This window comes from Meriones unguiculatus (genome assembly GCF_030254825.1).
Source record: "Meriones unguiculatus strain TT.TT164.6M chromosome X unlocalized genomic scaffold, Bangor_MerUng_6.1 ChrX_unordered_Scaffold_30, whole genome shotgun sequence".
In the NCBI taxonomy this organism is placed as follows: domain Eukaryota; kingdom Metazoa; phylum Chordata; class Mammalia; order Rodentia; family Muridae; genus Meriones; species Meriones unguiculatus.
The window spans coordinates 8,419,289-8,444,074 of NW_026843706.1; the positions used below are offsets into that span (position 1 = coordinate 8,419,289).

Here is a 24,786-nt window from a genome sequence, read left to right on the forward strand (position 1 = left end):
ATGAGATGTTGGCCCCATCAAAATTTTAAAGGAGAACATCCTACCAGATGGCAGTGGAAGTGAAATATATGAAGTGTTTCTTAAGAAACACCATAGAATCAAAGTAGAGAGCGTGTAGATTATGTCAGACTAATACATTTGTAACTAAAATTAATTAAATTTGTAATCAATTTGTATGTATTTAAAATTAATGTATGCAATTAAAATTAATACCTCAGTTAAAAATAAACTGAGAAAAAGTAGTAGAGAAAACTAAACATATTTTAGAAGACAAACTTTTATTGTTAAACACAGTTTGTAAGCATATTAAAATAAGAAAGACATGGAAGAGGAGAATTCCTCCTTTCAGGGGACTAGGGGAAGGGGACAAGGGGAAAGACGTAATGAAGGTGGGACTGTGAGGAGTTGAGGGAAGGCACTTCAATAGGGATAAAATGAATAAATTGTTATATATATATATATATTTGAAGAACAGAGAGGAGATATTATCAATTTAGATGAATAGGGACAATACATTCTTATTTCTCAAACTTAGAATATTATAGTTATGAGGTAATCGCTGAATCTTAATAATTACTTTGAGAATAAAATGAGAGCAATTTCTATATTTTATTGAAAATAATTTTTATGCAGTAGAGTCTGACCAATGTTTGCTCTCCCTTGTCTCCTCCCCACTTCCACAACCATCCAACTTCATGTCTTCTTTCTTTCAGAAAATAAACAAAACAATAAAACCAACTAACAAACCAGAATAAAACAAAGAAAACAGACAGAAAATCAAAACAAATAAAATCAAAACACAGGAAATATGCAAACACACATAAAACAATAATAAACAATAAACAGTGAACAGAATAATAAGTACAGGACAAATAAAGTAAGAATGCCCTAGGAAATAAATTTAATGCAAATAAAGTAAGGATGCTCTAGGAATAAATTTAAGAAAAAATTCGGATTGAAGATGGCTATGACCAGCTTATACCATTTCTGAGAGGCAGAAGATTTGAAACTCTGAAATTGCACATCATGGAACCTTATCAAAAATAAACCATACAGTTGGTCACAAAGAAAGCCTGAAACAGATACAAGAAGATTGAAATATTCCCCTGTATTCTATCTGACCACCATGGACTAAACCTCGACCTCAACAACAATGAAAATAGCAGAAAGCCTACATGCACATGGACACTGAAAAACTTACTATTCAATGACAGCTGGGATAAGGAAGAAATAAATAAAGAAAATTAACACTTCCTAGAATCCAATAAAAATGAAGGTACAACATACCCAAATTTGTGGGGGAATAAATGAAAGCAGTGCTCAGAGGAAAATTCATAACACTAAGTGCCTTTAAGAAGAAATTTGTAATATCACCATCCCTGATTTCAAGCGATATTACAGAACAATAGTAGTAAAAACTGCAAAGTATTGTCATAGAAGCAGAAGGTTGGAGCAATGGAACTGAATAAAAGACCTAGAAATAAACCCACACACCTATGAATACTTGATTTTTGACAAAGAAGACAAAACCATTTAATGGAAAAAAGACAGCATCTTCAACAAATGGTGCTGGTCAAACTGTATGTCTACATGCAGAAAAATAAAAATAGATCCATATTTATCACCTTGCAAAAAACTAAAGTTCAAGTGGATTGAAGATCTCAACATAAAACCAGACAAACTAAAAAGGTTAGAAGAAAAAGTGAGGAGGATCCTGGAACTCATTGGCACTGGAGACAACTTCCTGAACAGAACACCAACAACATAGGCTCTAGGAGCAACAATCATTACACGGGATGTCATGAAACTAAAAAGCTTCTGTGAATCAAAGGAAACTGTCGTCAGAACAAAATGATATCCTACAGACTGGAAACCAACTTAATACTTAGAGAGATGCTCAATGTTCTCAGCCATCAGAGAGCTGCAAATCAAAATGACCTTGAGATTTCATCCTACAACCATCAGAATGGCTAAGATCAAAAACGCAAGTGATAACACATGCTGGAGATATTGTGGAGAAATGGGAACACTCCTCCTTTGCTGGTGGAAATGTAAACTGGTACAACCACCTTGGAAGTCAATCTGGAGCATTCTCTGATAATTAGGAATACTTCTTCCCCAAGATCTAGCTATATCACTTATAGGCATATATCCAAAACATGCTCAAGTACACAAGAGAACATTTGCTCAACCATGTTTGTAGTAGATTTATTCGTAATAGCCAGAACCTGGAAACAACACAGATGTCCATCAATGGAGGAATGGATACTGAAATTGTGGTACTTTTATACAATGGAATACTACTCAGCAATTAAAAACAAGGAAATCATCAAATTTGCAGGCAAATGGGTGGGATCTAGAAAAGATCATCCTGAGTGAGTTATCCTAGGAGCAGAAAGACACACACTGTATATACTCACTTATAAGTGGATACTAGACCTATAAGGTAGGATAAACACACTAAAATCTGTAAACCTAAAGAAGATAAACAAGAAAGAGGACCCAGGGTAAGATGTTCAATCCTCCCTGAGAAAGATAAATGGGATGGACATTGGAAGTAGGAGAAAACAACAGGACAGGAGCCTACTACAGAGGGCCTCTGAAAGACTGTACCTAGCTTTGGTATCAAAACAGATGCTGAGACTCATAACCAAACCTTCAGCAGAGTGCAGGGAATCATATGAAATAAGGGAGAGTTAGTATGACCAAGAGAGGACAGAAGCTCCACAAAGATCAAATATATCAGGGCACAGGGGTCTTTTATGAGACTGTTTCTCCAACCAAGGACCATGTATGGATATATCCTAGAACCCCTGCTTAGATGTAGCCCATGGTAGTTCAGTATCCAAGTGGGTACCTTAGTAAGTGGAACAAGGACTATTTCTGACATGAACTCAATGGCTGGCTCTTTGACACCCCCCCCCACCTGAGGGAGGAATAGCCTTGCTGGCCACAGAGAGGGACATTGCAGCCAGTCCTGAAGATACTTGATAAGCTAGGGTCAGATGGAAAGGGAGGAGGGCCTCTGCTATCAGGGCATCGAGGAGATAAAGGAGGGAGGGGAGGAATGGGAAGGAATGAGGGGGGGCTATGGCTGGGTTACAAAGTAAATAATCTGTGATTAATATAAAAGATAATGATAAACTTTGAAAAATTTCACCTTAAATAATAAAATATGTTGAAATTGTAGTTTCAAGAACGAGTTAAGAGAACAAGCACAGTTCCTTTTTTTTTCAAATTAAAGAAATGAGAAAACCTGGGTAACTTTTTCTCACTTTTTATTTTGCTTTCTGATTTTTTTTCATTTGTCAGTTAATGGTTACAAACATAATAGACTTGAGTTTTCATATTACAGTTACTCTGAACTTTGTTAAACATTTTAAAGCACAGATGTGCTGCTACTATTGTTAATCCAAAAAGTGGGAGGAGAGAGACCACTGACCCAAATCATGGTGAAATTAATCAAAGAAAAATTTTTTTACTTGTATACATTGGTTGCTTCCCCCTAAAGAAGGGTTCAAGTGGTTATCACTGAATGTGAGGAAGAGAAGGCTTCTATAGCTCAGTGGTAGGGGGTTTTCAAATAGGGAATTTGTCAGGAAAAATAGGCAGGGTTACAGGAGATAGCATCTTAACAAATTATTACTAATGACCTCCTTAAATAAAGACATGGTTACAAAGTGGGCCTAACAACATAGTCATAACATGTAGTTATAACAACAGGTAATTATAAGGTAGTCATATAACCTTTTGAAACAAATGTAGGTTTGTAAGATGGTTATAAAAATCTTTTGAAACAAAGACATGATTGATTTTGTTGAAAAAAGCAATACAGAACCATTTGCAGTTAAGGTTACAAGTGGGACATAGCCCAATCCTTGACAGAGATTTAATCATAAGCAGGGAGGAAAGTTAATATGGAGGTTGGCTGGTACTTCACTATCAGAAAAGTGGCCAGTAAAACAAACCACATTGTGTTCTGAATCAGTATCTTCTGTGTCTTTCTTTAATATATTTCAATTATGTTGTCCAAACATCCTCTTTCTAATAGTTCCCTATGTCATCTTGATTCCATGTGTTTTTTCTGTTCATGTGACAGCTAAATTCTTTCTTGAATTGTCTTCACTGATTATACAATTTTCTCATTGTTTTCAAAAGGCTTCTTTTGGCCATAATTCTCAGCATCTGCTCTGAGACTTATGGCCAAATGTTGGGCAAAGTGCAGGGAATCTTATGTAAAAAGTGGAAAATAGTAAGATCTGGAGAGGACAAGAACTCCACAAGGAGAGCAACAGAACCAGAAATTTGAACACAAGGGTCTTCCCAGAGACTCATGCTCCAACCAAGTACCAGGCATGGAGGTAACCTAGAAACCCTGCAAAGATGTAGCCCATGGAAGTTTAGTGTCCATGTGGGTTTCATAATAATGGGAAGAGGGACTGCCTCTGACATAATCTGATTGGCCTGCTCTTTGATTACCTCCCCCTAAGGGGGGAGCAGCCTTACCAGGCCACAGAAGATGACAATGCAGCCACTCCTGATGAGATCTGATAGACTAAGATCAGAAGGAAGGAGAGGGGAACCTTGACTATCAGTGGACTTGGGGAGGGGCATGTGTGAAGAAGGGGGTGGGAGGGGGGATATGGAGGGGAGGAGAGAGGGGCTTATGGGGGATACAAAGTGAATAAAGTATAATTAATAAAAAAATCTAAAAAAAGGGCTTCTTTTGCTTAATAGCAAACATACAGCTATGATATACTTAGGTCTGTTTTTCTCTTTCTTCCCTTTCATTAGCCCTCACATCTCAGTAGCATAGTCTATTATGTCCTCAACTCTCAAGCCTTAAAATTAGTTGTGAAGTCAAAACATAACTAGATGATCCTCACTGAAATTTTTTCTTGTCTTTCTGATTGTTTCCTGTCTTTGAAGTCAATGTTTGAAAGAAAAGGAGGTAGGGAGTAAGGAAGGGAAAGAAAGAGACCTAAAGACCTTTCATGTTAACTGTTACAATTACAGTTTCTTAAAGTTATTTTCAGCTATTTTCCCTTCAGCATGAAATTCAGCTGTCTTTTTAAATCTTGTCAAATGGATTGCTTTTTTCTCTGGCATTGTAATTTTTCTGTGGGTAGGGCTTTTTTTCTTATATGACCTGGTTTTTTGTTTGCTTGTTTGTTTGTTTGTTTTGCTTGTCATGTTGCCACTGAATATGCTCTTCTTACCTGTGTTTTGATTTCTACATCTTTTTACTTTGGTTACTGCCATATCTTAAACCTAACTTTAAAAAATTCTTTTTTTTTTCTCATTAAATGCCTCTTTGGATAGAACTATGCAGTTTGTTTTTTAGGCATTTCCACATTTTCATTCCCTTGAGGCAAGTAATTTCTTTAGCTGCTTCAGCTTATTCCTTCATGATATGAATTCTTTAAAATAAATGGTTCATTCTTGCTTTTCTAACTATATTTTTGGTTAAAATTTTCAGTATTAAACAGGAACATATTCTTGTTTATGCTTTAAAATATAGTATTTTTGAAAAATTATATGGTACGAAGACATGAACTTTATTCTGTCAGGTTTCATTTGGCCATGTATCCAACAATTCTGAAAGCTAACCCAGTTGATCTCGGTTTTGTTATAAATGTTACTGTAAATATCTCAAAATAAGATCTCAAATCCTATACTCTTACAAAGTGAGTCTAAGTTTGTTATGCCCAGTTCGTGAGACCCTGAAAGACCACCAGGAATCAACTCTGCTGCAAATACATAAGAGTTTATTTAATACAAGCTCGAGCCCAAATGTCAGCACCCTCCTTTGTGAAGAGGAGGAGTATGGCAGGGTAGTCTATGGGAACAAGATTTTTAAAGAGAAAAACCTCAAACAGGGCGTTACATGCCTTGGTGTTACATAATTGGGTAATTGAAATTGACTTTTAAAACCACTGGTTTACTTTAGTTGCCAAGTCCATAAATGGTTCTGGCCTGGCCATCTGGGCCGGTTTATTAGCAACTGTATCTCTCTACCAGGCAGGAAAAGATGCAGTAAAGCTAGTTCCTCCCTGCAGGTGGCTGGACATGTCTCTACCTGGCTGGCCTTTGTTCAGGCTTAAGCTTTAAACTTTAAAGCAACACCCCGAAAAAACTTATTTTTAATTCTTTGGTCTCTCATTCCCCATTTCCAAAGATCATTTGAAGACCCAATCTTTTGTCATCCAGATATGACCCCTGGTATCCTCCAGATTTGCCTTTCCACAATGGGATCTGAGTACCATTAACAGTATCACTCACAAACATTCCACCATGGAAGCCATCAAGCAATTTAAAATATAAGTCCCAAAGGTAGTAATCAAAATGAATAGGGGTCCCATCAGGGTGAATATAAGGTTAGTAAGCTGAAGAGAACTATTATACCAGGATATTAATCATCCTCTGGAATCCTTCCTCTCTAGGGTCTCTCCAGGCATTTTGTTATTCTCGCTAATCATTCCTGACTGGTTTACGTAAAAACAACATTTCTCTTTAAGGGCTGCACATAGCTCATTCTGCTTAAAACAGCAGATCTGAGCCCCTTCTGTTTTCCAAAGCTACCATTAGCCTAACTTAGCCATCAATGTGATCAGGGACTTGACCCAGATAAATTATAAGCCAAATAAATGTACAAATAAAAATGACAGTGAAGACTAATCAGTCCACCACCTAGGCAGTTGTTCCTACCTCCTATGGTTTCATGGCATCTTGATCAGAGGCAGCCCATCCATCAGGCACAGAAGATGAGAGACTGTTTCTGTGGAAAAAAAGAACATGAGAAATCAACCCCACCTCGTCTTCAACAATGTGAAACATTGACTCTCCAGGTGTCCGCAGCTTTGTCCACAGTTTAGGCTGGGCCCTAGCAGTGGGTCATTGGAGCAGTCTCTCCCAGTTGTTAGCAATCCACAATCCAGAGTTGTGATATACCCAAATCTTCTCAGAGAACTTGGGGAGCTCTGCCAGGATTTGGGGACTCTCTGTCATAATAAACTTAAATACATTAAAATGCCATATTCATCAGATCTCTGACAAGGTTGAGAGCCAATATATCTGAGTTACTCTTTGTCTATCTTTACTCATCTTCTCTAAACTGCATCCTATAAAAAAGATTGCTATAATCTCGAATTCTGTCATATACCTTAGATGAGTGTTTTTGGACCATATCTATTTCAAGTGGATCTTACATAGGCAAACTTCTAAGTTACCCATCCTAGGCTTAACCTTGAAAACATAAATGAAAGACTAACTACAGCTCAATCTTGTAACCAACTGCAGTCATTAGTATAACTTTAAATATATTTCTGAACCAAAATCAAAGAAAATATTTCAATCAGATACAGTTCATAGAAGGGCTAGCAAATCTTGCAAATCCTACCACATTGCATTAAGACTGAACAGCAAAAACCTTAAAGGACAAAAGTTGCACTTAGTATTAAACAGAGAACTGAACACAGTTGGCAGCCCTCAAAAAGGAGGACAGTAAAACCAGGGGTCCACCTTCTTTTATCTCTGAACCAACGTAGTGGCTAGCCACGTGTTGTTACATGCCTTGGCCAGCAATTTGAACATAGCCATTAGGTGTCACTAATGGTATTGCTACCTCCCATGGTATAGCAAGCACTGTGCAGCATTTACAGTTTCCACTAAACAAGTCCTAAAATTGTAGTCAAATAAGTTTTAGAACCAACTGCATAAACTGTACTTGAACTACTCTGGCCATAGCAAACCTATTAGCCAGAAAGAAACAGTATTATTGCATTCACTCAGGAACTGGCGATCAGGCACATATTTCATATAATGGTTAACAATGATTTGAATACAACCTTGTATAACGCTGGGACAACATGGAGCTGCAGCCCTCTTCCCCCTTTAAAGAGCATAAGCAATCATTTTGCATTGAAGAATCAGCAGCCTTTTAAATGAAGAACAATATATTTTTCATTTCTTTCTCAAACCTTATTTGCAGGTATGACAAACCAAAGCAAATAAAGTTCATATGCCCTCTGGTTTTCTGTACATATCTGACCTTCCATAACTTTCTCTATAAATTCATGTTAGGCTTTTCCTAGCTCTGTTCTTCTGGTTTAACCAGACATTTTTACTTCAGACCAGCTTTTTTTTTTTTTTTTTTTTTTTCTTTACTATCCCAGTCTCTTTCTTTCTCTCTTGCTTGTCAGACAACATAAAAACTTTCATCAAGGGACTATCTCTGACATAATCTGATTGGCCTGCTCTTTGATCACCTCCCCCTGAGGGAAGAGCAGCCTTACCAGGCCACAGAGGAACATAATGCAGCCACTCCTGATGTGATCTGATAGACTAAGATCAGAAGGAAGGAAAGGAGGACCTCCCTTATCAGTGGACTAGGGGAGGGGTATGGCTGGATCTTGAGGAAGTGCTATTCCTAGTTGTCTGAGAAAGCACCAGATAGATTTCTAAAGTGGATGTACCACTTTACATTCCCACCAGCAGTGGAGGAGGGTTCCCCTTTCTCCACAACCTCTCCAGCATGTGTTGTCACTTGAGTTTTTCATCTTGGCCATTCTCATGGGTGTAAGGTGAAATCTCAGTGTTGTTTTGATTTGCATTTCCCTAATGGCTAATGAGGTTGAGCATTTCTTTAAGTGCTTCTCTGCCATTCGATATTCCTCTATTGAGAATTCTCTGTTTAGCTCTGTTCCCCATTTTTTAAGTGGATTACTTGGTTTGCTGCTTTTCAGCAACAATCAATAAATGGGACCTCATGAAACTGAAAAGCTTCTGTAAAGCAAAGGACACCATCATCAAAACAAAGCGACTGCCTACAGATTGGGAAAGAATCTTCACCAACCCTTTATCTGACAGAGGACTCATATCCAGTATATATAAAGAACTAAAGAAGCTGAAAAGCAGCAAACCATGTTTTGTTTTGTTTTGTTTTTAACTGCCCAAGGTCATTTTTTCTGAAACACATTAGAAGTTCATCTCAAGACATAGACTCCTCAGTTTGCCATTGAAATTTCTGGCATTCTTTAACATCATGTATTAACTGTGCAAAATAAAGAGTTTCATTATGTCACTTTAATATTATGTATATCACATACTTTGACCATACTCAAACACATTAACCTTTTGTGCTGCTGTTCCCCTCCAACTGGTTCTCTTCCTTCATTTTTCCAAATGTACTTTCATGTCTTAAAAAATTAAATCTGTATTCTGCATGAGAAAAAAAATCTGCAATAATTGTATTTTTGAGTCAGATCAATTTTACATAACATGATGATCTCTTCTGTCCATTTTTCTAAAACCACAAAATGTAATCTTTTGTTTTTTTTCCTCTGCTTATTTTTAAACAAGTATTTCTTGAATAATTTTAAACCTACCTCATATAACTGTGCCTGAGTATGCTTATACATGTTTTTTGTTTTGTTTTTGCTTTCTTTTTTTTTTTTTGTGTGTGTGTGTGTGTGTGTGTGTGTGTGTGTTTGTGCTTTCTTTCCTTTGGATATTCCCAGGAGATATTTCTTGTTCTCTTTCATTTTTCTTTCTTAAAAATTATATTTATTTTTTATTAATTAAAATCTATTTACTTTGTATCCTAGCTGTAGGCGTTCCCTCACTCTGTCCTACTCCCTCACTCACTCATCTTCTTCTATGCCCCGCCTCCATTCCACTGATATGGGAGGTCCTCCTCCCCCTCCATCTGACCCTATCCTATCAGGTCTCATCAGGAGTGGCTGCATTGTCTTCCTCTGTGGCCTGGCAAGTGTGCTCCCTCCTCAGGGGTAGGTGATCAAAGAGCAGGCCACTAAGTTAATGTCAGAGATATCCCCAGATCTCCTTACTAGGGAAGACACTTGGAAACTGAGCTTCCATGGGCTACATCTGTGCAGGGGTTCTAGGTTATCTCCGTGAATTGTTCTTGGTTGGAGTATCAGTCTCAGAAAAGACCCCTGTGTACATTTTTTTATTAGAAGATATAGAGCCTGAACCAGCCATTTCCTGTAACAGGCAAGACTTCCAATGGAGGGACTGGGATAGAAACCCAGGCACAAAACCTTAGACTCACAATTTGTCCTTCCTATAAGTTGAGCAGGGATAAAAGATGGAGCAGAATGTAACGGAAGGCTTGAGACTCATGCCATAAGAGGGAGCTTACCTCTGATTCTTTTAATGATATTTCTCTACACTTGGAGATAGGAGCTTAGCATAAATGTCATCATAGAGGATTCCCTTAAGAAGTGGTGAGTGCTCTCTGTCACGAACAATTCTACATTTGGCTAAGGCTGAGGATCTGGCTTGCTTCGATGTATGTGGACCTATCTGCATTGCCCACGTGGCACGCCTGGGTTGGCTACCCAGAGGCTATTTAAGCTGTGGGCTGGCTTTCCCCAGGGTCCGAAGATTGTTCAAGGTTCCTGAATAAACTGCATTGAAAAAAAAAAAAAAGTGATGGAAACAAATGCAGAGACCTACAGCCAAACATAAATGTAGTTTGAGAAATTCTGTGGAAGAGAATGAGGATGGATTGAAGGAGCCAAGGGGGAAAAGGACACCACAAACAAAACAAAACAAAACCTAATGAATTAACTAATCTGGGCCCATAGGGGCTCATAGAGTCTTAACTGCCAACTAGAGAGCATGAATAGGATGGGCATATGTCCCCTACCCATATGTAACTGTTGTGCAACTAGGTCTTCATGTGGGACTCCTAAAATGGTAGCATTAGCTGTCTCTCACCCCATTCCCTACCTTTGGCTTTCTTTCCCCTAAGACTATTTGACATCCGTGGTAGGTTTCTCCTTTTATGAGGAGAAAAGGAGGATGGGTATATTGAGGGAAAGAGAGGGGAGAATAAGGGACTTGGAGGAGAGAGGGGAGAGGAAGCTGTGGTAGGAGTGTAAAGTAAATAAATAATGTAATCAAAAAAAGAGAGAAAATCCTCATGACATTTTTGTATTTTATGGGTACTCAACAAAAAATCCTTTAATGTCTATCACTTCATCTTAAACTCCCAAATGTCTTATTTTACTGATACGACCTCTTTCTATAAAATAGAAAAGACTGATGTAAAATAAATCTTTCCACTCTGTATAAGAATAATATGCAGACTCCTTAGTCAATGAGGAGTAGTTTTTGTTTTGTTTTGTATTTTTTAGGGCATCATTGGGATTCATCAGAATCTCATTATCTCCTGTAGGGAAAGAACACTAGATCCAGTGCTGTGAGTCTTCAATTAGAAATGGGGACAGAGCATAAGTTGGCACAATTTGCATTTTAATAAGAATAACATCTACAATGAATTGGGACACATCAAATATTTAAAAACCCACAAGTTCATAAACACACTACAAAAAGTACCTCATTAAGTCATCATTGGATATTACTAAGGAGCCCAACTCATTACTTAAGAGAAAAACAAAGGAAAAGAAGCATTTATTTCATTTGCATTTTCTTGATCAGCCATGTTTTATGTGAATCATATCATGGTCATTTGTGGGTGGCATCTAGGATCTGAGCCCAGTAAAACATGTACTCTAGTATGTATTAGAGCCACATTGCAGACCCCAGGAAAACTCCTTTTGAAGAATAATTTTACATAGTAAGTGCAAGAGACCTGGATGAATGGAATGATCATCAAGCCATTAAATTAAAGGTTCATGGTGCCTTTAAGTGCAGAGAAATAGGGCTGTGTCCTTTTGAAATACTGCTAAATCATTATATCACCAAGTCAAAATCAGAGCCCATATGAGGCCTTTACATAGGAAGTATTTAAAAATTTTATTACATTTATTTTAATGTGTATATCTGTGTATCACATATGTATTTGGTGCCTTTGTAGACTACAACATGGATCATATTCTTTAGATCAAGATTTATTGACAATTGTCAGCCTCCATGTGGTTGCTGGAAACTGAGCTGGAGTTGGAGATGATTGTGACCTGACATATGAGTGCTTAGAAGTATTTATTGTATCTTCTGTTTCTGTTCCTTAAAAAAATATTTTTCAATAAAGACTTAAAAGAATATTTCCAGGACATAAATTGTTACAGTGTTTTCTGAACTTTTTTCTTTATTTAGACCCTAAAAATGTGCTCCTGATTATTTTTCAGTAGATATTTTATTTCATTTGCATCTTTACTTTTTTGGGGATTAGAATGGTATAAAATGTGTTTTGATCATATTCGTTTTCCATTGCCCCCTAATTCTTCTGTGATTCATTCTCACCTCTGCAAGCTCAGCACTTTCCTTGTCAACTGTTTACTGGTAGTTCGTTATTAAATCTTTCCATGTCAATATATGTTTCCTTTAAACTTCTGGATCTCAGCCAAACCATGAAGGCTTATTTGACCTATCAGGGACCATACCTTTGATGAAAACTGATTGTCCTTTTCCCACGAGTTATCAATTGCCAATAACTACTTCTTTAGGAATGGGAATTTTGGCCGTCTCCCACTTCAGTGCTGAAATTTTGTGTTACAAGATCTTGCTTAGTTTTGTGTACCCTCTCACACCCTCAGTGGGTTCATCTGTGCAGCTGCCTTGTTGTGTCTGAAAAACTCAGATTCATTGTGGTCATGTACCACCTCTTGTTGCTATGAATATTCCGCCCACTCTTCTGTGATGACCCCTAAACCTTGGGACAAGCATGGCAGAGCCTTTCAGAGGCCCTCCATGGTGGGTTTCTAGCTTGTTTCCTATTTTCTTCTTCTTCTGATCTCCTTCCTCTTTGCCTTTCGGGATGGGGATTGAGCATTTTAGTCAGGGTCCTCTCTCTTGATTAGTTTCTTTAGATGTACAGATTTTAGTAGGTTTATCCTATATTACATGTCTATTATATATATACCGTGTGTGTCTTTCTGCTTCTGGGACAGCTCACTCAGGATGATCCTTTCCAGGTCCTACCATTTACTTGCAAATTTCATGATTTTCTTATTTTTCATTGCTGAGTAATACTCCATTGTGTAGATGTACCACAATTTCTGCATCCATTCTTCAGCTGAGGGGCATCTTGGCTGTTTCCACCTTCTGGCTATTACAAATAAAGCTGCTACAAACATGGTTGAGCAAATGTTCTTACTGTGTCCTTGAGCCTCTTTTGGATATATGCCTAGGAGTGGTATGGCTGGATCTTGAAGAAGCACTATTCCTAGTTGTCTGAGAAAGCGCCAGATTGATTTCCAGAGTGATTGTACAAGTTTACATAAAATACTTTATTAAAACTTACCCAAGTAGGAAAGGATAGAAGAATGATTACTTCACCATATTGTCTATTGTATGTTAGAGTTCTCTGAAATTCATGAGGAAAATATCTAGTACATAAAATTAGTTAGGTTAATGAAAAATAGTCAGTCACATTTCTATTTTTTAATTAAATATGGCACTAAGACTGCAACTTCTTCTATACTACACAACTCAACTTCTATACGTAGAGGCCTAGAAATTTGAGAACTACAAAACTAATTTATTTTTTATAGATATCAGATTCTGAAATATATAACAGCAACATAGAGTGATTAGCTAAAGTAGTTGAAAAAAATCTAGAAAGGTTTATTTCTTTAATAAATATGCTCAATTAATGTACCTAAACTTAGATCATGTTCATTAAGGCACTTTACTGTACTAAAAAATTCTCTTTACCTTAATTTTCAAAGTCAAATCTGATTGCAATACAATTTTCCCAAAATTAATAAATCTCAGAAATGTAATTATATAAAAATAATTGATGTATCAATCATGATCATATCACTTATAAAAATCCTGCATAAATTAGTGCATATTAAGACAGCCAATTGTCTTTGATGGTAAGGTGAGTTGGTCTTTCTAATAAATTCTTTATAGTGCTTTTTACAAATAGATGAGGACACTGCATAAAACATACACAGTCATGCAATTTTTCCATTAATGCCATACTAAAAGATGACATTTGTATAATAGAAATACTTTGCTGAACCAAAGTGGGTGAACTAACTAGCAAAAAATGACATGGAGTTTTTGTTTCTGAGCCAATCTGTTGCTACCAGAGAATTTGGTAGAGGGGAACAACTTTAGGAAAGTATGTCATGACTTAAAGGAAAATATTAAATGTCACTAGTACCTAACGTGTCAATTTTTAACAGGAAGTGCTCAAAAGTATGTAATATATATCCAGTACTCAGTGGTTTGTAAAACTCAGTAGCCTTTTGGAAACCCTCGTATAATTCCCAGCACCCATATAGCCAATCACAAGCATCTGTAAATAACTCTAGTCCTGGAGTTGTAACTTTCTTCCCAATACACAGTCACACTCGTGGTCCACAGATATATGTGCAGGTAAAACAACCATAGTACATATAATGTAGATAAAAAAAGATAGATAGATAGATAGATAGATAGATAGATAGATAGATAGATAGATAGATAGATGTAGAGATGAGTAACTGAACAGATAGATAAATAAAATTAATGTGCTATAAATTCAGGATTTTACTTTAAAAATATTTCATGTATTTGTGTTCACTCATTTAATTTCTTTAACATTCTTGTGCAGTAGAGTCCATTATTGCTTCATTTTACTAAGGAGGTTATTGAAATTTTGTGGACGTAAGCAAATCACTCTTTTTGTTGGTATATTTGATTCTAGACTATGATTGAATCAAGTCCAGCAGTAACTTCTTACTATAGCAAGAAAGATAAAGATGACTACTAAGTCTTAAGATTGAAATTGTTTTATTTGTTAATGGGAAGAAATATTTGAGATCATAGGTGGATTGATTTTGAAGTTTTTAAACAAGTGAGCTAATGTATATCTTTATAAAGAAGAGAAGAATAATATCAAGAGCATGTGCACATTAGTTTTGCACTGTTGAGAGAAACTATTGTGTCACCAGAGCTATGGATTAAAGGTTATAATATATGCAAATTTGTTTTCTGAAAAATTTATGGCTTCACACAAAAAAGACAAATATATTTTTATCTGAAAGACACTCAACCATACAACCAGGACATTTGTTCAATTACATTCACAGCACCTTTTTTCATAATAGCTACAATCTGGAAACAACTTAGATGTCCCTCAGAGGAGGAATGGATATAGAAAGTGTGGTCCATTTACACAATGGAATACTACTCAGCAATTACAAACAAGGAAATCATGAAATTTGTAGGCAAATGGATGGAACTAGAAAAGATCTTCCTGAGTGAGGTAACCCAGAAGCAGAAAGATACACATGGTATATATTCACTTAGAAGTGTATATTAACCATATAATATAGGATAAATATATTAAATCTGTAGTACTAAAGCAGCTAAACAACAAGAAATGCTCTAAGACAGATGCTTAATCCTCATTCAGAAGGGCAAATAGGTTAGACATTGGAAGTAGAAGAAGACAGGGAACAGGACAGGGGCCTTCCACAGGGGTGATCTGAAAGACTCTACTCATCAGAGTATCAAAGTAGATGCTGAGACTCATAGCAAATCTTTGGGCAGAGTGCAGTGAATATCATGGAAGAATAGGAAGATAGAAAGACCTGAAGGGGCTCCACAAGAACAACAGAGTCAAAAAGTCTGGGTTCAGGTGGTACTTCAGAGACTGATGAATCAACCAAGGACCATGCATGAAGAGGACCTTATCTCCTGCATGTACCCCATGGGCTGGGCTCTCTAGTAAGAGGAATATGGGCTATCTCTGACATGGACTCATTGTCTAGCTCTTTATAAACCTCCCCCTGGTGAGATGTCCTAACTAGGTTACAGAGAAAGAAGATCCATGCAGTCCTGATGATGTGATAGACTAGGGTCAGATAGTAGGAGAAGAGGACCTCTCCTATCAGTGGACTAGGGAAGGGACATTTGGTAGAAGAGGGGGGGGGGTGTGGGACTGGGAGCAGATGAGGGAGGGGTCTATAGTTGTGACACAAAATGAATAAATTGTAATTAATAATAATAATAAAAGATTTAACTTGTTGATGCACAAAAGTGTCAACTTCTCAATTATGACAGTTCAGTGCTATGTTATAAGTTCTTTTAAGTTAAGATAAAAATCACAAGTGTCACATTCTTACTCTTTTGTAGATGTATTTGAGTTAAAGCAAGTAAGAACACATATCAGTTGGTTAGCTGATACCAAATAGTCAGCCCTGAAAAGATACATATGACCAATATTCTACAGACTAAGAAGGCTCTATTTATGCGTTGAAGAATATGTATATACATATGTAGCAACAATTAATGATGAAAGAGACCATGAATTAAAGAGAGAGCAGCTTCCTCTCTCTTCACTTCTCCTAGTATCACACCCCCAAAACCCTCCGCTTCCCCAAATACACTGTTCTTTTGTTTTCTTTCAGAGAAAGACAGACCTCTCAAGGATATTAAACCAACACATCATAATAAGATTCAATAAGACTAGACACAAACCTTCATATCAAGGCTGGATGAGAGAACCCAATGGGAAGAAAAGTTTCCTAAGGGCAGACAAGAGTCAGAGACACTCCCAGCCTGTCAGTAGTCCCCCAAAGACCCTAAGCTAAATAGCTGCAACTTATATGCAGGGGACATAGTTCAGACCCATGTGGGCTCTATGAGTGCAGGTTCAGGTTTTTTTTCTTAATTTATTTATTTCCATTTATTATAATTTATTCACTTTTTATACGAGCAAGCTCAATTTTTCTGAGCCTGTATGATCCCCACTTAGTTGATTCTGTGGGACATGTTTTTCTGGTGTCCTCCACCACTCTGCTTCCTACAATACATTCTCATCCTCTTCCATGGGGTGTCCCAAGCTCCACCTAATGTTTGGCTGTGGGTCTCTGCATCTGCTCTCATCAGCTCCTGGGGGAAGCCTCGTGGAGATGATTGGGCTAGGCATCAATCTATGAATATAGCAGAATATCAGGGATTATTTCATTTATTATAATAATTATTATTAATATTTTTATCATTACTATGCCAGTTGTATATGGTCTCTGGGAAATACTAGCTGTGCTCCTAGGCAGGGTTAGGCATTGGCTCCCTCTCATGGCTTGGGCCACAAGTTCGACCAGTCATTGGTTGGTCACACTCACAAACTCTGAACTGTCATTGCCCCAGCACATCTTGCAGGCTGGACAGATTGTAGATTGAAGGTTTTGTGGCTCAGCTAGTTTCACAGTCCCAGAACTGGAGACCTTTCCTATTTACAAAAGATGTTGTTATCAGACTTTATGTCTTCCATTACTAGGAGTCCTTCTAGACTCAGCCTCATATGTTCCAGGAAGTTTCCACTACACTAGTTTTCCACATCACACCCCAAATGGTACCAATTTTAGTCATCTCTCATAGTACCCTCTCCATCTTTTTCTTACACAGCAGATCCTTCCTGTTCTCATTCCTACCCACCCCAAATCCATGTAATTCATTTATTCTATTTCTCCTTCCCACAGAGATCCATGCATCCCCTCTACCCCTGAAGGCTCATTGTTACTTAGTCTTTCTGGCTATGTGGATTGTAGCTTGATTGTCATTTACTTAATGCCTAATATTTTTAATATTTCTATGCCTGAGTTTTCTCACTCTAGTTCCATCCATTTGCCAGAATATTTCATGTGTCTTTTTAACAGCTGAGCAGTACTCCATTGGGTAAATGTACCATATTTTTTTTTTACCATCCTTCAGTTGAGGATTATCTAGGTTGTTTCCAGTTCCTGGCTATTATGAATAAAGTTTTTATGAACATAGTTGAGCAAGTATCTTTTTTAGAGCTTCCATTGAGCCCAAAAACTGCATAGCTGGGTGCTGAAGTTGATAAATGGTCAATTTTCTGAGGAACTTCTATATTAATTTCCTAATTGGTTGTACAAGTTTGCACTCCTACCACAATGGAGGAGTGTTCTCCTTGCTACTTATCCGTACCAGAATGAACTATCACTTGTATTTTTCATCTTAGCCATTCTGACAGATATATGATAGAAAACAAAGGAATTTGGATTTGCACTTCCCTTATGGCTAAGGATGTTGAATATTCATTGATGTTTTGCTTGCATGTATATCTATACAAGGGCATCAATACCTTGCAACTGGATTTACAGTTGTGAGCTGCCATGTGGTTGCTGGGTTTGAACATCGGTCCTGTGGAAGAGCAGCCAATGTTGTTTTTCTCTTTTCTTTTCTTCATTTTTTTGTGTTTCTTGCTTTTACTTTTATTGTTCACAAATTGAATATTAGACTGGACAAGTATGTAGTACAATGATAAGTATAATACAAATGGAACTCTAACTAATGAACAAAAATCATACAATTTTAACAGAAAATTACAAAAAGCAGAAAATAGAAATATTAGGCCACTGTAATACCACCATCCTAAGCCTTCCTTGGGGTGTTTGTGTGCACTTAAATTAAGTAAATTACCTCCTGTTCAAGGAATACATTCAATCTATAGTTTCTTAAAATTATTTTTTAATTACAGTTTATTCACTTTGTATTCCTGCTGTACCTCCTTGACGCCCTCCCAATCTCATCCTTCCTCCCTCCATCATCTCCTCCCAAGCCCTTCCCCATGTCCACTGATAAGGGAGGTCCACTTCCCTTCCAGCTAATTATAGCCAACCAGGTCTCATCATTATTGGTTGCATTGTCTTCTTGTGTGGCCTGGTAAGGCTGCACACAAAGGAGGGGGAAGTGATCAAAGAGCCAGGCACTGAATTCATGTCAGAGACAGTCCCTGTTCCCATTACTAGGAAACTCACTTGGAGACTGAGCTGCCATGGGCTACATCTGTGTTGAGGTTTTAGGGGTTCTATGTTATCTCCATACACGGTCCTTGGTTTGAGTAGCAGTCTCAGAAAAGACACTTGTTTTAAAGGATCCTATTAGCAATTCTGTTTTTGTTGTTGTTTTTTTTTTTATTCCATAAGAAATGAAGAATTGTTCTTTCAAGGTTTGTAAATAAATGTTTTGATATTTTGATGGGAATTACATTGAATCTATAGATTGGTTTTGGAAGGACAGCCATTTTCACAATGTTAATCCTACCCATCCATGAGCATGGGAGAGCCTTCCAACTTCTGATGCCTTCTTCGGAAGAATTGAATTTTTCTTTTCAAACAGGTCATTCACATGCTTGGTTAGCATCACACCAAGGTACTTTATGTGACTACTGTGAAGGGTGTTGTTTCCATAAATTCTTTTTCAGCCCATTAATCTTTGGTATAAAGGAGGGCTACTGCATTTTGAGTTGATTTTGTATCCAGCCACTTTGCTGAAGGTGTGCATTAGCTGAAAGAGTTTTCTAGTTCCATTTTTTTGGGTTGCTCATATATACTATCCTATCATCTGTGAATAGTGATTCTTTGACTTTTTCCTTTCCGATTTATATCCCCTTGATCTCCTTTAGTTGTCTTACTGCTCTAGGTAGGACTTCAAGTACTAGGTTGAAGAGATATGGAGAAAGTGGGCAGCCTTCCCCATCCCTGATTTCAGTGGGAATGATTTAAGTTTCTCTCCATTGAGTTTGATGTTGGCTATAGGCTTGCTGTATATTGTCTTTACAGTGTTTAGGTATGTGCCTTGTATTCCTGATTTCTCCAAGGCTTTAAATATGAATGGGTGTTGGATTTTGTCAAATGCTTTTTCAGAATCTAAGGGGTTGATCATGTGGTTTTCACCTTCAGATTGTTTAAATATTGGATTACCTTAATGGATTTCCATATATTGAACAACTCCTATATGTCTGGGATGAAGCCTACTTAATTAAGGTGGATGATTTTTTTTTTATACTCTATTATTCGGGTTGCAAGTATTCATTGAGTATTTTTGCATCAATGTTTATAAGAGAAATAGGTGTGAAGTTCTCTTTTTTATTGGGTCTTTGTATAGTTTAGGTATCAAAGTTACTGTAGCTTTATAGAATGAGATTGGTAATGTTCTTTCTGTTTCTATTTCGTGGAATAGGTTAAACAGAATTGGAGTTAGCTCCTCTTTGAAGGACTGGTAGAATTCTGTGCTGAAACCATCTGGCCCTGAGGGTTTTTGTTTGTTTGTTTGTTTGTTTTTTGTTTTGTTTTATTACTGCTTCTATTTTTCTTGGGGATATAGGACTATTTAATCTATTCACCTGATCTTGATTTAATTTTACTTAATGGAATCTGTAGAGAAAAATTTCCATTTCATTTAGATTTTCAAATTTTCTGGCATATAGCCTTTTGTAGTAAGACCTAATGATTGTCTGGATTTTCTCAGTATCTGTCCTTCTGTCCCCTTTTTCATTTCTGATTTTGCTGATTTGGATAATTTCTCTCTGCCTTTTAGTTAGTTTGTCTAAGGGTTTGTCTATCTTGTTGATTTTCTCAAAGAACCAGCTCTTGGTCTCAGTGATTCTTTGAATTTTTTGTTTCAAATTCATTGATTTCGCCTCGGAGTTTGATTAATTCCAATCATCTACTCATCTTATGTGTGTCTGCTTTTTTCCCCCTAGGGCTTTTAGTTGTACCATTAAATTGCTTGTATGAGATGTCTTGAACTTCTTTCTGGATGCACTTAGTGCTATGAATTTTCCTCTTAGCACTGCTTTCATTGTGTCCCATAGGTTTCGGTAAGTTGTGTCTTCATTTTCATTTAATTAAGATTTCTCTAATTTTGTTTTTCATTTCTTCTCTGACCAAGCTGTCATTGAGTTGAGAGTTGTTTAGTTTCCATTTGTATGAAGGCTTTTTGTTATTTCTGTTGTTGTTGACGTCTAGTTTTAGACCACGGTGGCCTTAAAGGAAACAAGTGATTTTTTCAATCTTCTTGTATCTGTTGAGGCCTGCTTTGTGCCTGACTATATGGTCAATTTATTATTTTGATTCCATGAGGAGTTAAAAAGAATGTATTCTCTTTTGAGTTTGGGTGAAAAGTTCTGTAGACATCTACTAGATCCAGTTGATTTAGGACCTCTCTAAGTGTCATAATTTTCCTACTTAGCTTCTGTCTAGGTGATCTGTCCTTTGGTGAGAGTGGATGTTGAAGTCTCCCACTATTAGAATGTTAGATTGATGTGTTATTCAAGCTTTAATAATGATTCATTTACAAGTGCAGGTGCTCTTTTATTTGGGGCATAGATATTCAGGATTGTGAGGTACTCTTGGTGGATTTTTCTTTGACAAGAATAAAGTGCCCCTCCTCATCCTTTTTGATTAATTTTGGAAGAAAGCATATTTTCTTAGATATTAGTATAGCTACCCCAGCTTGTTTTCTGGGTCTGTTTGCTTGAAAAACATTTTTTTTCTAGCCCTTGCATCTGAAGTAGTGTTTATCTTTATTGCAGAGGTGTGTTACTTGGATGCATCAGTATGTTGGATCCTGTTTCAGCAACCATTTTGTTAGTATATGTCTTTTTATTGGAGAGTTGAGACTGTTGATATTGATAGATAATAGTGACCAATGGGTGTTAGTTCCGTTTATTGTGGATTTAGTGGTGTTACTGTATTCATTACTTGTTTTCTTTTAATTCTTTGTTGTGAAGTTATCTATATCCTGTGCTTTCTTAGGTGGAATTGATTTCGTTGGATTGGAATATTCTTTTAGTATCTTCTGTATGGCTGGGTTGCTGTGTAGATACTGTTTAAGTTTAGCTTGTCATGGAATACTTTGCTTTTTCCATCTAGGTTGATTGAAAGCTTTGCTGGGTATAGTAGTCTGGGTTGGCATCTGTGGCCTCTTAGAGTCTGCATGACATCTGCCCAGACCTTCTGTCTTTCACAGTTTCTGATGAGAAGTCTGGTGTGATTTGATATGTCTACCTTTATATGTTACTTGGCCTTTTTCCTTTGCTACTTTTAATATTTTTTCTTCATTCTGTGTATTTAGTATTTTGATTATTATGTGACATGAGAAGTTTCTTTTCTGGTCTAGTCTATTTGGCATTCTGTAGGCCTCTTGTATATTTATGGATATCTCTTTCTTTAAGTTGGGAACATTTTCTTCTATAGTTTTCTTTTTTAAATTTTTATTTTATTTTATTAATTACACTTTATTTGTATCCCCCCATAAGCCCCTCCTTCTGTCCCTCCCTGTCCCACCCTTTCCTCCCCTTTCTTTTTTTTCAAGTTTTCTTATTTCCTTTATATTTTCTTTTTTTTTCCAGTGATAATTATCTTTACTATTTTTTTAATTTTATTTTTCTTATTAGTTACATTTTGTTAACTCTGTGTCCCATCTATATCCTGCTCCCTCATTCCCTCCCCAACCCCACACTCCCTCCCTGGTCTCCACCCTGCCCCTTTCCAAGTCCACTGATAGGGGAGGACCTCCTTCTCTTTCATTTGACCCTGTTTTATCAGGTATCTTCAGGGCTGGCTGCAAAGTCCTCTTCTGTGGCCTAACAGGACTGCTCCTCCCCTGGGGGGTGGGGAGGTCAAAGAGCCTGCACTTGAGATCCTGTTAGAAATAGTCCTTGTTCCCCTTACTTTGGGAAACTGCTTGGTTACTGAGCTACCATGGGACACATCCGAGCAGAAGGTCTAGGTTCTTCTATAGTTTTCTTAAAGATATTTTCTGGAACTCGTAGCCTGGAATCTTCTTTTTCGTCTATTTCTATTATTCTTAGATTTTGTCTTCTCATGATGTCTTTGATTTCTTGGCTGTTTTGTGTTTGGAACTTTTCCTATTTTACTTTTTCTTTGAGAAATATGTCAATTTCTACAAGTGTATATTCAGCGCCTGAGATTCTCTTTTCCATCTCATGTATTCTGTTTGTGATGCTTATCTTTGTGGTTCCTGATCTTTTCTCTAAGTTCTCTACCTCAAGGGTTTTCTCTATTTGTGTTTTCTTTATTGATTCTAATTCTGTTTTCATGTCTTCCACCATTTCCTTCATCTGTTTGAATGAGGATTCCTGTCTTTTCATTATGGCCTCTGCTTTTTTATTTCTTTCCTCTCTATATGCCACTACTTGTGCCTCTAGCTGTGCCTCTATTTGTTTGGCCTTTTTTGCATGTATTTCTTTGAGAGCTTTGTGGGTATTCTCTTAATGTGCCTGTAATAACAGGATAAGTGTAGCTTTAAAATAATATTCCTGTGTTTCTGATGAATTAGCATATCAATTGATTTTGGGGGTTGCTGGTGAAGCCTTGATGTCCTGATTTTTGTTGGATGTGTTCTTATTCTGACTTCTAGCCAACTGCTTATCTGTAACGTCCTCTGTTTGTTCCTGGCATCTGCATTTCAGACTGGTCCTGTCTGTCTTTGGTGTCTGGAGTGTTGTTCTGGAAGATGAGAAAGGTCCACTGATTTGAGAGTCAATGTTGGTGTTTCAGCTAGAGCTAAGGGAGGAAGGTTGCAGGCACATATGTGCAAAAGCTGGCCTGTTTGTGACACTTAAGTGTGAGGTTGTGGGAGGTAAGGGGTAGCTGGGGGTGCAGGCACTGAGTGGTAGGTGTGGTTGCTCGCACTATTAGCTAGCACAATGCACATGTTCAGATGTCCTGAATACCTCTGTGGCCTATAGTCTGTTGTACTGTCTTCCTGTTATTCAGATCTCTCTTGGCTCCAGGTATCCTTTGCCTGGACTCCAGTGGTAGACCCACAGAACATAGACTTCATTGTTGAGAATGCTGTCCCAAGGATCCTTATGTTCCCCAAGGTGGGGATGCGGGTGGGAAGGATCAGATTTCTGGCTGCTATTGTAGAGGGAGCCTGGATCTGGGGCTCAGCAAGCGCTTACTTAAAGGTGCACTCACTTGCTTGTAGACCTAATTGGAAAGCACAGGGAATCCCCTGTTCTCTACTATCTGGTTTTGGCACACAGTGTTAATTGAGTGTGTAGTAGATCCATCAGCTCAGTGGTGTCCACTGTTTGGCCGCCAGACAGGGATTCCTCTTGTAGCCTCAGGCACTGAGTGCAGAAGCTCCTGTTTGGACTACCTGCTGCCATACATCAGGGGCAGCTCTGGGAGCCCGCCTGTGTTGTTTCAGTCACTGAGCATGGAGGTTTGTACTTGGACTAGGCGCTGCACTGCTGCAGCCGCAACTCCTCGCCCCCTGCCGCCCCTCCCCCCCAGGGAAGTCCAGTCACTGAGTGTAGAGGCTTGTGCTTAGGACAATCACTGTGGTATCAGGCAAGCAGGGAGGCCAGTTGTTGGGGAAAGGGGAAGTTCAGAGGGCTGAATATTCTCCACTCTCAATCCTCAGAGATGTCCATAGGTGACCTGGATCGAAACTGCCCTAGCTCATTGGTTGTTCCCTGTCTCCCAGCAAGCCTCAGTGTGGATGTTCTGGCTTCAGCTGTCCCTCCACTCACCAAATTCAGTGTTTGAGATCCTGTGCTTCTCAGATATGGTGTGCGCTGTTTGCCGCCATCTTGGAGTACCTTGTTTTTGTTTTTCATTGATTCATTTTTTTTTCTTTTTTCTTTCTCTCTCTCTCACTCACTCTCTCTCTCTCTCTCTCTCTCTCTCTTTCTTTCTTTCTTCTTCAGGTCCCTACAGCAGCCATCACTCTCTCTTCTCTTCCCAGTCTCTCTCACCTCACCCTCCCTCTACCCCTCCCTTTCTTCTCAGAGAATGGTAGGCTTCCCATGGATATCAACCCACCTAAACATATCAATTTTCCGTAGTGCCAGGTGCATCTTCTCCTATTGAGGTTAGACAAGGCCATCTAGTTAGGAAAAAGGGATCCAAAGGTAGGCAACATAGACATAGACAGCCTCTGCTCCTGTTGTTAGGAGTCCCACAAGAAAAACAAGGTACACATCTGTTACATAGGTTTAGGAGGCCTTGGTACATCCCATGCATGCTCACTTGTTGGTGGTTCAGTCTCTATTGGCCCAGGTTAGTGGACTTTGTA

At 37.9% G+C, this 24,786-nt stretch overlaps 1 protein-coding gene across 4 annotated transcripts in view; it reads left to right on the top strand.

Annotated features, from left to right (window-relative positions):
• Il1rapl1 (interleukin 1 receptor accessory protein like 1) overlaps nucleotides 1–24,786 on the top strand; it is a 1,800,273-nt gene that overhangs the window by 209,084 nt on the left and 1,566,403 nt on the right. The window lies entirely within an intron of this gene.